Source organism: Stegostoma tigrinum, chromosome 40 (genome assembly GCF_030684315.1).
Source record: "Stegostoma tigrinum isolate sSteTig4 chromosome 40, sSteTig4.hap1, whole genome shotgun sequence".
NCBI classification, from domain to species: domain Eukaryota; kingdom Metazoa; phylum Chordata; class Chondrichthyes; order Orectolobiformes; family Stegostomatidae; genus Stegostoma; species Stegostoma tigrinum.
In genome coordinates this window covers 11,836,686-11,849,206 of record NC_081393.1, presented here as the reverse complement: position 1 = coordinate 11,849,206, position 12,521 = coordinate 11,836,686, and the positions used below count along the sequence as shown (strand labels likewise).

At 50.1% G+C, this 12,521-nt stretch overlaps 1 protein-coding gene across 4 annotated transcripts in view; it reads left to right on the top strand.

The window, feature by feature from the left end:
• Positions 1-12,521, top strand: part of LOC125447980 (fibroblast growth factor receptor 1-like) — a 173,861-nt gene that overhangs the window by 58,574 nt on the left and 102,766 nt on the right. Inside the window, exon 1 of one of the 4 annotated variants that reach the window (XM_048522809.2) lies at positions 11,610-11,853. The exons of the other annotated variants lie outside the window; for them this stretch is intronic. The gene's annotated coding sequence lies outside the window, so the exon portion shown is untranslated. Of the gene's footprint in view, positions 1-11,609; positions 11,854-12,521 lie in introns of those variants that run through there. 4 annotated transcript variants of the gene reach the window in all.

Genomic DNA, 12,521 nt, shown 5'->3' with positions numbered 1-12,521 from the left:
ATTCAATAAAATATCTGGAATTAAGAGTGTAATGATGACCGTGAATCTATTGCTGGAAAAACCCATCTGGCTCATTGATGTCCCTTAGGGAAGGAAACTGCCATCCTCACCTGGTCTGGCCTACATGTGACTCCAGACCCGCAGCAATGTGGTTGATTCATAACAGCCCTCTGTGCAGTTAGGGATGGGCAATAAATGCTGCCTGGCCAGCGATGCCCACACCCTGTGAATGAGTAAAGCATGTTGTTGGCACACGATACTGTAAGAACATGGTCAGGATCGATCTGTGGACCAACCAGTTGTGCACTGGTTACAGTTGGACTGACTGAGTGTTGAGCACAGTGGCTGCTTGGGCTTGCTAGCCTGTTCGACCGTGTCTGTACTGCTGTTTGCTTTTGGGGTTTGGATCACCAAGCTGCTGTTACACACTGACTGCAGGCTTCGGCAGATCGAAAAGCACTTGTGTTTGCATGGCATGTATCACATCTCTCAAACCCATGCAACCACCATCCCCCTCCCACCCCCACCCCAAACATCCAACAGGCACCCCACCAGCAAAAAGCTGAGATGGATAGTTTTCCGTCTGTGACATTGCCATACCACAGAGGGATGTTTGTTTGCTGGGCCACCCAGTCCATTGCAATCCGTGACCTGCGAGGTATGGATACGATAAGCTGAGATTTGCTGAGGTTGGTGCCAGTAGAGCTGAGTGACTGGGCATGAGCTGGCTCTCCAGGAGCAGGAAACATTCTATCAGTTGGGTATTCAGCTCACCTGTTCTGCTGCTGCATCCCAGGATCCGGCATGCTCTGCATCAGAGTCAGACGGTCTTACAGCACGGAAACATACCCTTCAGTCCAGCTCATCCCCACCAACCAGACATCCAAATCTGACCTAGCTCCATGTGCCAGCATTTGGCTCACAGCCCCCTAAAGCCTTCCCATTCATACAGCCATACACATGCCTGTGAAATGCTCCAGCTGTACCAGCCTCCTCCACCTCCTGGCAGCTAGCTTTCAGCCTTCGTGCTTTTCCAAATACCTAACAGCACCAGCTTTTTTTAAAGGATATGCCCTGCCTCGACCTACATCCTCCTCCTTTTCATGAAGGAGTTTATCCACTTCCTCCGGCTCCACGAGTAAATTCCCTCCTTTGCCCTTGAGTGGCCCTGCCCTAACCCTCTTGGCCCTTGCGTATATGTAAAACACCTTGGGGGCTTTGAAGCATGGCTGTGTTTGAGCTGTTGGACTACCTGCCACCTTCTCTCGGGATGTGCAAGGAATTCGCTCCCAGTCTTCGGGACTAATCCACAGCGTTGACAATGTTCCGAAACCTTTCTGTAGAAGTCAGTTTCTGTGTGACGTTCCCACCTGAACTCCCGGCCGAGGACAGCACAGTCACATTGGAAACTGGAGCAGCCAGTATCAGAGAGCGCCGGTTTCACGCAAACAGCAAGCTCAGGACTCGAGTTGGAACATCCCTACGAGCCCAGAGACTGCACCTGTGGCCTTTATTTGGCTGTGATGTCTCCAAGTGCTCACTCTGTTGTGATCAGGGTTGCTGGAGGATTTAATGTTTTGCTTTGCGGCTGAAAGAGTTCAATTTCTGAGATAATGGGAACTGCAGATGCTGGAGAATTCCAAGATAATAAAATGTGAGGCTGGATGAACACAGCAGGCCAAGCAGCATCTCAGGAGCACAAAAGCTGACGTTTCGGGCCTAGACCCTTCATCAGAGCTCTCTGATGAAGGGTCTAGGCCTGAAACGTCAGCTTTTGTGCTCCTGAGATGCTGCTTGGCCTGCTGTGTTCATCCAGCTCCACACTTTGTTATCTTAGAGTTCAATTTCTGTCTATTTTTGTTTTGAAGCACTGCCTCCTGTCGAGAAGTTGTTCAGTCTCTTGGTGCAGCTGGAATACTCTGGGTGTCTCACCCTCCCATCTATTCACACACAAGCCTTTACAGAAGATGGCGATCGTGTTTTGAAATGGAGACTCAGTCTCCAACACTGCACAGCTCCCATCGCCGAGAGACTGAAATTGCTTTATAACCAGTCAAAGGATCAAGGACAGCGGAGCACAGGAACCGACCACATGCGAGCCTTTGTGAAGAAGGCACCATCACCTTGTCCCAAAACAGCGAAACTGTACACGGTGCGGGAAGGTGCAAGGCTCAACGATTGATGGGAGCGTGAATGTCCAGAATGGTGTCCTGTGCTCTCACCTCGGCTCACTAGCTGTCTGACACCGTTAAGAAATGCTTGTAAATGGTCATGTTGAGCCCTTTCTAACTCTGTTAGAACAACCAAGATGAGTTTACACAGCCACTGCTGGGGCACAGCCACAAAAGTGCAAACTGACCGTCACTTGTCAAAGGGAATAGGAACCTAATGAATTAAAACAACCCTTTCTCAGCGTAGCAGCGCCTACAAAATCACAGTGTGGCCTTAAGGGCCTTTCCTTTCACTGAAGGAATGGCAGGAATGTTGTAATTCCCTTGGTATGTTACAGCAGCTGGCTCTGCCTCCTGAGAACAAGGCCTTTGTTCGCAGTGTTTTTTTTCTGCTGATTTTCTTTCAGAGGGGAAGGACAAATTTAACTATCCAGATGTGGCACTTGAGCTTGTTCTCATCAGGCCACCGGCTTTCCATGTGGCGGCTTTACTGAAAGGGAGAGAAAGGAGATAGGGTCGTGTTTCAACCCTCCTTCTCCTTGGATCATGCTGAGTCCCTCATTGACCTGTGGCGCCACCTTCAGGAGAGGGGGAAATTGGAGGTTGCGCCATGTGTGGAGAAATTCAGGATTCCAAGTGAAGCGATCAGCTGTATTCCATGCTTTGGAAGGACTACACTGACTATACTTTTTCCCAGTGTTGCTTGCAGATGTTGGTTGTTGGCATAAAAGATTCAAGCTGTGGGGACTGGGTCTCTGAAAGTGCCGTTGTGACATAGAATCCTAGTGCCATACAGCACAGAAACAGACCCTTCGGCCCAACTAGTCTATGCTGACCATAATCACAAACTGAACTACTCCCACCTGCCAGCTCCTGCCCGATGTCCCTCCAAACCTTTCTATTTCATTTACTTGTGTCTTTTAAACATGAAGCATCCACCACTTCCTCTGGAAGTTCATTCCACACGTTACGAGGGAGCAAAGCATACAGCAGTAGCTGTGCAGTTAGAACATAGAACATAGAACAGTACAGCACAGAACAGGCCCTTCAGCCCACGATGTTGTGCCGACCATTGATCCTCATGTATGCACCCTCAAATTTCTGTGACCATATGCATGTCCAGCAGTCTCTTAAATGACCCCAATGACCTTGCTTCCACAACTGCTGCTAGTAACGCATTCCATGCTCTCACAACTCTCTGCGTAAAGAACCCGCCTCTGACATCCCCTCTATACTTTCCTCCAACCAGCTTAAAACTATGACCCCTCGTGTTAGCCATTTCTGCCCTGGGAAATAGTCTCTGGCTATCAACTCTATCTATGCCTCTCATTATCTTGTATACCTCAATTAGGTCCCCTCTCCTCCTCCTTTTCTCCAATGAAAAGAGTCCGAGCTCAGTCAACCTTTCTTCATAAGATAAGTCCTCCAGTCCAGGCAGCATCCTGGTAAACCTCCTCTGAACCCTCTCCAAAGCATCCACATCGTTCCTATAATAGGGTGACCAGAACTGGACGCAGTATTCCAAGTGCGGTCTAACCAAAGTTTTATAGAGCTGCAACAAGATCTCATGACTCTTAAACTCAATCTCCCTGTTAATGAAAGCCAAAACACCATATGCTTTCTTAACAACCCTGTCCACTTGGGTGGCCATTTTAAGGGATCTATGTATCTGCACACCAAGATCCCTCTGTTCCTCCACACTGCCAAGAATCCTATCCTTAATCCTGTACTGAGCTTTCAAATTCGACCTTCCAAAATGCATCACCTCGCATTTATCCAGGTTGAACTCCATCTGCCACCTCTCAGCCCATCTCTGCATCCTGTCAATGTCCCGCTGCAGCCTACAACAGCCCTCTACACTGTCAACGACACCTCCGACCTTTGTGTCGTCTGCAAACTTGCTGACCCATCCTTCAATCCCCTCATGCAAGTCATTAATAAAAATTACAAACAGTAGAGGCCCAAGGACAGAGCCCTGTGGAACACCACTCACCACTGACTTCCAGGCAGAATATTTTCCTTCTACTACCACTCGCTGTCTTCTGTTGGCCAGCCAACAGTTCGAGGAGTTATTACACTCTTTCTGAAGCTAGACTGTAACAGTATTTGAAAGTTGCAGGAGAGATGAGCCATTGCACTGGAATGAAATGTTTAACCGTGGGCCTATGCCTTAATCTTTGAGCAACCGGTCTGGCTTGAAATGTGAACTTCTACTAGTGCAGGGCTAGGATTGTTTCCAATGTTCATGTTCACTGGAGGTTTTTGTTTTGAGCATGGGACAACTCGAAACTTCGCTTATTCTGTCACTTTTATTGCAGTTTCCCCTATTTCCGTGTTCCTTTTGAATTTGCTCTCTGTCGTTCAGACTCAGCGTGCCTCACCCATTCTCTGATCTGATGGGTCCAGGAGTCACACGGTTGTCTCCCCCTTTCCACACGGGCCCTGGATGCTCTGTGCTGTTTTGGATTTTCAGCACAAAGACCGAAAGCTGGTCAGGAGGTTAAAGGCGTTGTGATTGACCCCTGACTGCAACCTCTGAGCACACGACATGTTACACACATCTCTCATAAAGACATCTCAAAGTTTCATGTAACAGGGAGAGGGGAGGGCTGTGAGAGGCGAGCAGGAGGAATGGTGAGAGCCTGGTTTGACCGAAGCACAGTTAAGTGGCTCAGTGTAGTTCCTGTGTTTGCTGAGAGCTGGTGTGCAAGTAGCTGTGGTCATGTGCTGACAGGGCTCGAGCTGAAGTGTCCTCTGGTGCTGAGACAAGAAGTTAAAATGCGGGTTGGGGGTGGGGGATGGGAATCGGGGTGGGGAGTAGTGCTCGCCTGCGTCTCTGGACTGCCCATTTCCATACCAGAGTGCCAATGTCCACAGGCCAACATTATCCACAAAGTGGTTTCATAACCTCCTGAGAGGCGGAGGTGAGCCACGTGCGAGAGCTACACTTCCTCACCAAACTGGAGCTGAGTTCAACCTGTTTTTCTTGAATTCAAGCCTTGGGACAGTTTGGTCAGAGAACACGATCCTGTTTGTTTTCAGTTAATTGCGGGGTGGGTTTTTTTTTCTCTCTCTCTCTCTCTGAAGGAGAGCCTTGAGCTGTGTTTTCTGAATGTTTTAACAGGGATGGTTCTTGTACTGAGAGGATGCTTTGTGTGACACAGGAGTGAGCCTCCTACAGTTTGTTTAGCTGGAGAGAGATTCCGAAAGGTGTGCCCACTGTCTTTGCGACTGACTGGCCTGTCCTCTCTGACCACCCACACTGGGAGGGCAGTTTGGATTGAGAGTAGGAACTTCCTTGTAAGGAATGGACTTCCCACCCAGCCCTTTCCCACTCCCTGACCTGCTTGGCTGGAACAGTTTGCGATGATGGCAGTGTGCATTTTGGTGATGGAGTGAAACCTTGCTGCTGCTACCATGAGACTGTTTGCCTGCTGGAAAGAACGAGATGGAGGAGGGTGGTGTCCAGGGGCTTGTGTGCTGACTTACCTTCTTTCTGTAATTGCTGTATCCTGCGGGAGGGGGCCAAAGAGACACACACAGATGGGAAGCCGCAGTCAGTGGAGCGGGAGTCTGGGTCACGCGGGCTGTCTTTGCTCCCCCCCCCCCCCCCCCCCCCGCACCCTCACTGGGGGCCGTCGCTTGATCAAACGACAGATGGAGCTGAGTGTGTGGTCATTATGAGGCCTGTTGGTGAATAATGAGGTGGAGGTGGAAAGGAGGCCATTCGGGGTTTTTTGGAGTCTGTTCCAGCAGGGTGATCTGTTGTAGCGGGTTCAGTGTGGTGCCGGCCTCACTGATCATGTATAAGATGCTGTGAGTTGAACAAGAAAGAGTGATTGCAGATGCAGTGTGTTGTACTTACGTGACATTACTGGTCCCGAGCTACTTTTTAGTTCAGGCAAGCTCCTTCTCCAAAACAGACAGCTGGTCTGGCCAATTGCTGGACAAATAACGGACTCCAAAACAAGCAGCTTTATCATTGGAAAGCACAGTCCAATCTTCTCGCTTCAGAACCAAAGAAGTTTCTGACAGCAGTAACCTGGAGGTGAGCCTGGGCTGGGTTACGTCTTATTCCAAGGCATAGGCTATTGCGAGGGAAGCTTGGGATTCAGGAGGAGGACCTTTTGGTGTTTCTACTCAGTTTATCCCAGCTGTCATTTGGGGAACGGGGGGTGCCTGGTGCCTGCTGCTTTCAGGGTGGGTCTGCTGTGTAGCTGGTTTGAACATTTTTGGTGACTCCACAAGTGGAGGCATTCAAGCTGCCGTTGTACCCACCTCGCTTGAAGAGGTATCCCAGAAAGTGGAATACCGCCAGCACGTCCCTTTGCTGAATGGTGGTGCAAAGCACAGAAGAGGGCTGGAAACAAGCCTCATGTGACCCAGGGAGAAGGTGAGATCACATGTACAACTTGAGAGACTGAGACAGAGACATTTGCCTGATGTCAGGGATATGGTGTGACGGAAGTGGACCAGGAAGGAAATCGAGTTACAGAGCTGCGCAGCATGGAAATGGAGCCCTCAGTCTTCCCCGCCCATACTGACTAGATATCCCAGAATTAATCTAGTCCCATTTGCCAGCATTTGGCCTATATCCCTGTAAACCCTTCCTAATCAGATACCCATCCAGATGCCTTTAAATGTTGTCCTTGTACCAGCCTCCACCACTTCCTGTGGCAGCTCATTCCAGACACACACCACCTTCTGTATGAAAAAGTTGCCCCTGAGGTCCCTTTTAAATCTTCCCCTCTTCCCTTAAACCTACACCTTCTAGTTTTGGATTTCCTGACGCTGGAAAAAATTCCTTGGCTATTCACCCAATCCATGCCCCTCATAATTTTATAGACTTCTGCAAGGCTGCCCCTTGGCCTCCAACAGTCCAGGGGAACATAGCCCCAGCCTGTCCCTGTAGCTGAAACCCTCCAACCCTGGCAACATCCTTGTAAATCTTGTCCAAACCCTTTCAAGTTTCACAACATCCTTCCTAGAGCAGGGAGAGCAGAATTGAACACAGTGTTCCAAAAGTGGCAGATGTGAATCAACTCCGGAACTGGTGGGTAGAACCCAAGGGGCCGAATGGCCTCCTGCTGAACCTCTCATTCTGACGGAGAGGGAGCGGAGCGCTAGCGGTTGGCATGGGGCCCGTAGCCTGCCAGGAGAAGCTGTAGCCTCAGGGTATAGGAGGAAGGAAGTTCCTCACTGTGTTTGCCTGAAGCTTGTTCCTTGGTGTGATGTGAGTGGCAGGGCTTCCATTTCCTGACGGTTTGTTTAAGGTGGTGACAGAGGGGCTTGGGGGGGCGCGCGGGTCACTGAGTTACCTATGTGAACCTCAGTGCGAAACACTGAGAGTGACACCAAAGCAACATCATTATTGCAGAGGCAGTAGCTGGAAGGCTAAATTGCCCCCACCCCCAACCCTGATCCAAGAGGGCCTGTGGGAATTTTGGATATGCCTTGAGGGGATTTCTGTCGGGGTAGCAGGGCATTCCTGATCTGCTTCTCCAGGATTGAGAGAATGCAATCCCTGTGCCCGCTCAGATTGCACCCACCTCCCCGAGCCCCAGACCCTGTTCTTCGACGATCCTGTTGAATTACTGCAGCTCACCGTGGGGACACAGAATCTGTTCCTCTCACCCGCTGCCAGAGAGAAATGGCATTGTGAGAGCGGGGAGCTGCGGCCCACAGCAGCAGTTTCACTCAGAATTCCCACCTTCCCATGATCGGGAATGCTGAGGCGATTCAGAATGCTGTGGGGTTGGGTGTAGCTGGGTCAGTGCAGGTAGACTCACCCCCACAGTCCCGTTCCTGCCCTGCGTGTCTGGTTTCAGTGATGCCTGGGGTGGGGTGGGGTGGACCTTAGGGAGACAGCCTGTTTGTATGAAGGTGAGATGTGGGGCCCACCGGTACAGCAAGATGCCTGCCATTCTGAGCAGCAAACCAGGATATACTGTTTCCCAGTTTGCCTCCTTAGGTAAACAGGAGAGGTTTCTAAGTTGAAGCTAGTCCAGACTGATTTCTAATTTCCTGTGTAAACAGCCCTGTGGGTTCCAACACGAAGTTGGGGAAGAGGGATGAATCTTTTTATATACTGCAGTTTATCTTTTTCATCTGCCGGCCAAATGAGTTTGGATTTAACCATTTGCTATCTCCCTTGCTTCCGTCAGGGCAAATAGGATGAGTGTGTGGGTTTGTGGGGCTGGAGAAGGCTGTTTGGCCCATTGAGTGTGTGCTGTCCAACCAGACACAGCCCACTCCAACCCTCAGGCTGTAGACTGCAGCACCTGGAGTGTCCCTCTCAAAGTGGGTGACTGTTTCTCCATCCACGAAGCCTCTACAGCAGTGCTGAGGAGTCTTGTTGACACCCAGCCACCCCAAATTTGGAGAAGGGTGAGCAGAGATATCCATGTGCACCCTCAGTCATTCTGAAAGAGATGAGGGTGGCTGACCGCCGGAGAGTAAATATTATTCTTCAATTGAATAAACAGGATAGGACACGTCCAAAAAATTAAACTTAATGTCACTGCTCAGAAAAACACTGGAGTATTTGAATGGACACCAGGAAACATTGAGAAATGAGAAAAGCTCACAAATAGCAGCAGAAGGGGAGGTCATGCTGAGCAGTGTGACAGACTTCTCAGAGCAAGAGCCTCAAAGTGTAGACGAGGGGAATGATAAGAATCTCAGGCTTTACAGCAGGGAAAGCCTTCACCCGCACATCACCCATCAAACACCCATCTCTGGTTATATTTTCAAGAGATCTTCCACTGGGTAGCACTTTGCAGGGCCAGCAGTTGAATGGAGAGAAAGTTGGCTTCAGGGCAAGAGGGGTACTTGCTCACTGAGGGTATTGAGTTAGACTGGCAAAAATTGCAAATGGGTATTCAAGCCATAGAATCAAACAACCCTGAAACAGACCCTTAAGTCCAACTTGTCCATGCTGACCAGGTATCCCAAATTAATCTGGTCCCATTTGCCAGCATTTGACCCGTATCCTTCTGAACCCCTACCATTGATATACCCATCCAGATGCATTGTAAATGCTGTAACTGTACCAGCCTCCAACACTTCCTCTGGCAGCTCATTCCGCACACGCACCACCCTCTGTGTGAAAAAGTTTCCCCTGAGGTCCCTTTTAAATCTTTCCCCTCTCACCTTAAACCTGTGCCTCTGTAGTTTTGGACTCCCCACCCTGGGGGGAAAAGAGCGCGGCTATTCAGCCTATCCGTGCCCCTCCTGGGTTTAGAAAGCCCAGCCCCTGCTGCTCCCTTTGCACACAGCTGAGTGGTGAGACCACAGCTGCACAGAAAATAGAAGGACAGTTTCGAGACTTCCAGACTGTGCTGTATCTGAGGAGGGTGTTGGTGGGGGAGGTGGATAGAGGAGATATTTGTGTGAGCTTGTGGGATTGACAAACCCTTTCTGCTTCCTACAACGTGCATGCACGAGGTGATGGAGGTCACATTGGGCTCGGAGAAGGGTGTCTGAATAACGAACAGAGGGATTGGAGGAGTGCAAACATCCAAATCATGCAAAGCTTGAGACACGGCTGTCAGAATCAAAAAAGACCTAGAAAGCATTTCTAGAGGGAGAGCTGTGAAGTGGAAAGTTTCAGCTGAATCTTGATCGGACCATGCTTGTGCTGTGGTGAGCCACCTTGGTGTCCATATTGTAACAAGGGCAGGGACGCCCTGGAGAAGGTTCAACAACAGAAAGTTGGACACAGATCATGCAGTAACTGAGCAGATACTTTGGTAAAAACTCAACAAACTCATTTTTTACGTGAGAAAAGGAAAGTTGGAAGATAATGACTGAAACACCAGCTTCCCCATTGATGCCGTGGGTATTCAGTTGGGAGCAGGCTTCCTCGCTGTGTTGGTAAATATTGGACTGCTCTGTTACAGAGTCCTATATAGTAAAGAATCCCAAAAGTGTAGAAAAATGTGCACCAACCTACTGAAAGGTATCCCACCCAGTCCCTGTAACCCTGCAATTCTCATAGCTAATCCACCCAGTCTGCACATCTCTGGACTGTGGGATGAAACAGGAGCACCTGGAGGAAACCCACGCAGACACAGGGAGAATGTGCAAATTCCACACGGACAGTTGCCTGAGGCTGGAATCAAACCCGGGTCCCTGGCGCTGTGAGGCTGCAGTGCTAACCACCGAGCCACCCCGTTCTGGCACTTTGATGTGCTTCTGAATATCTATCCAGAATGGTCCGGCCTAATTCTCAGACTGTGTCCCCCTCTTGATATAATCCTCAACTAATGGGAACAGTTCATCTTTATTTACCCTGTCTTTTCTTGTCAATACATTGAAGACTTTGATCAGATCACCCTTGACCTTCTGGAGAAAACAGGCCTAATTTGTGTAATCTCTCCTCACAGCTTCATCTCCCAAGACCTTAAACCTTTGCTGTTCCTGTGAAAGGAATCACAGTATTTCCTTCACCCCTCTCCAAACATGTCCCTATCCTAGCCACTCCCTCACTCACTGGTCTCCCGTTTGCTTGTTCCCATGTTCTGGAAGTGATGTACTGTTTGATGGATGTAGCCTTCTAGTTTAACAGCAGGGGCATCGCTTCTGCCTGCGAGGCTTAGTTTTTGAAGAGCACTGCTTGTTAGGGCTTTCTCTCCTTGGCCAGCTCTCGGTTCTCAGGTATACCTTTTCAGGTTTTTAGCACTTGGAAGCTGAATGGATGAGTTTGTTCCCCTGTAGTCAGCTATCTTTGATCTCGGAGGATTTCTCCGTGGCTCTGATGAGCGGGTTGGATTGCGTCAGTCCAGCGAAGGTGTTTTCGATTGGTGCCCAGAACTGGAGGCTGTGGAATGGGGTGGGAATGTGGACCTTGCTCCTGCAGGAGGGAGTTGAACTGACGAGCATATGTCCATTGGGTTGGAGACCCAACCCAAAGATGAGTGAGGGAGGAAGACCCGGACTTGTTGAGGGTGTCAGTTAGGTGGGATCTTGAGAACCAGCATGGTTGCCTCAGGCAGGGTGAGGGTGTGAGCATGTCACCATCCTGTGAGCTTTCCCCTTCAAGTTTCTGCCTGACTCACTGACCCTCCAGCGTCACAGCAGCCTGTGATTGTCAGAAAAGCCCAGGACGGAGCTGGCAGTGGGAGGCTTCGGATGTCAGGAGCTTTCCCTGAAGCTCAGTGCTAAAGCAACCGGAGAGGGTATCTCTCTCCGAGCTCAGCTCCACCACCAGCCCCTTCAAACAGTGAGGGGCGAGAGGGGTTAACGGTTTGAAACGTGCTGGAGTTGTTTGACGTTGCGAGCAGAGCTCGATTGACTGATCTCTGGCGGTGTCGACCCTTATAATTGTTGGAGAATTATTCAGCACTGAATAGGTTGAGCCAGATCTGAACTCTGTGCCTCATTGCTGAGTCATATGCATGTAGTAATCATGATGTGGCCGCTCTCGCTGCCAAGTGGATGCTGGAGGCTCTACAGACAGTCAGTAGATTGTAGACATCCATCATTCTGACAGGAACCGTTCTGTCCTGTGGAATCAGATCGATCGAGGGACCTTGCCTGAGGCTTGTGTTGTCTCTGCTCTTCTCATGTCTCTGTGCCACGCAGCAATTTGAAGGAACAAACTTTGCACTGGTCACTTGAGCAATCAGCCAACTTGGATAAATGTTAGCAGCCTTCGGGGTGTCTCGTCGCCAGGAAAACAGTTACGTCCATCAGCAATGTTTTTTCATTTCCTGCCTGGTCCGAGGTCGGAGCGAGTGATAGCTTCTGACGGTCTGTGTGTGTGTGTGTGTGTGTGTGTGTGTGTCTGTCTGTCTGTCTGTCTGTGTGTGTGTCCATCTGTGTGTGTGTGCCTGGTGTGTGTGTCTGTGTGTGTGTGCCTGGTGTGTGTGAGCCTGTCTGGTGTGTGTGTCTGTGTGTGTGTGCCTGCTGTGTGTCTAGTGTGTGTGTGTCTGTCTGTCTGTGTGAGTATCTGGTGTGTGCGCCTGGTGTGTGTGCGCGTCTGGTGTGTGTGTGTGTGTGTGTGTCTGTCTGTGTGTGTGTGTGTGTGCCTGGTGTGTGTGTGTCTGTCTGTCTGTGTGTGTGTGCCTGATGTGGGTGTGTGTGTGTGTCTGGCGTGTTTGTCTGTGTGTGTGTCGGTGTGTGTGTGTCTGGTGTGTCTGTGTGTGTGTGCGTGTGTGAGAGAGGGACTGTGTGTGTGAGAGGGAGTGTGTGGGTGTGTGTCTGTCTGGTGTGTGTGTGTGTGTGTGTGGTGTGTGGGTGTGTGTCTGGGGGGTGTGTGTGTGTGTGTGTGTGTGTATGTGTGTGTGTGTGTGTGTGTCTGGTGTGTGTGTGTGTGTGTGCGCGTGTGTGAGAGAGGGACTGTGTGTG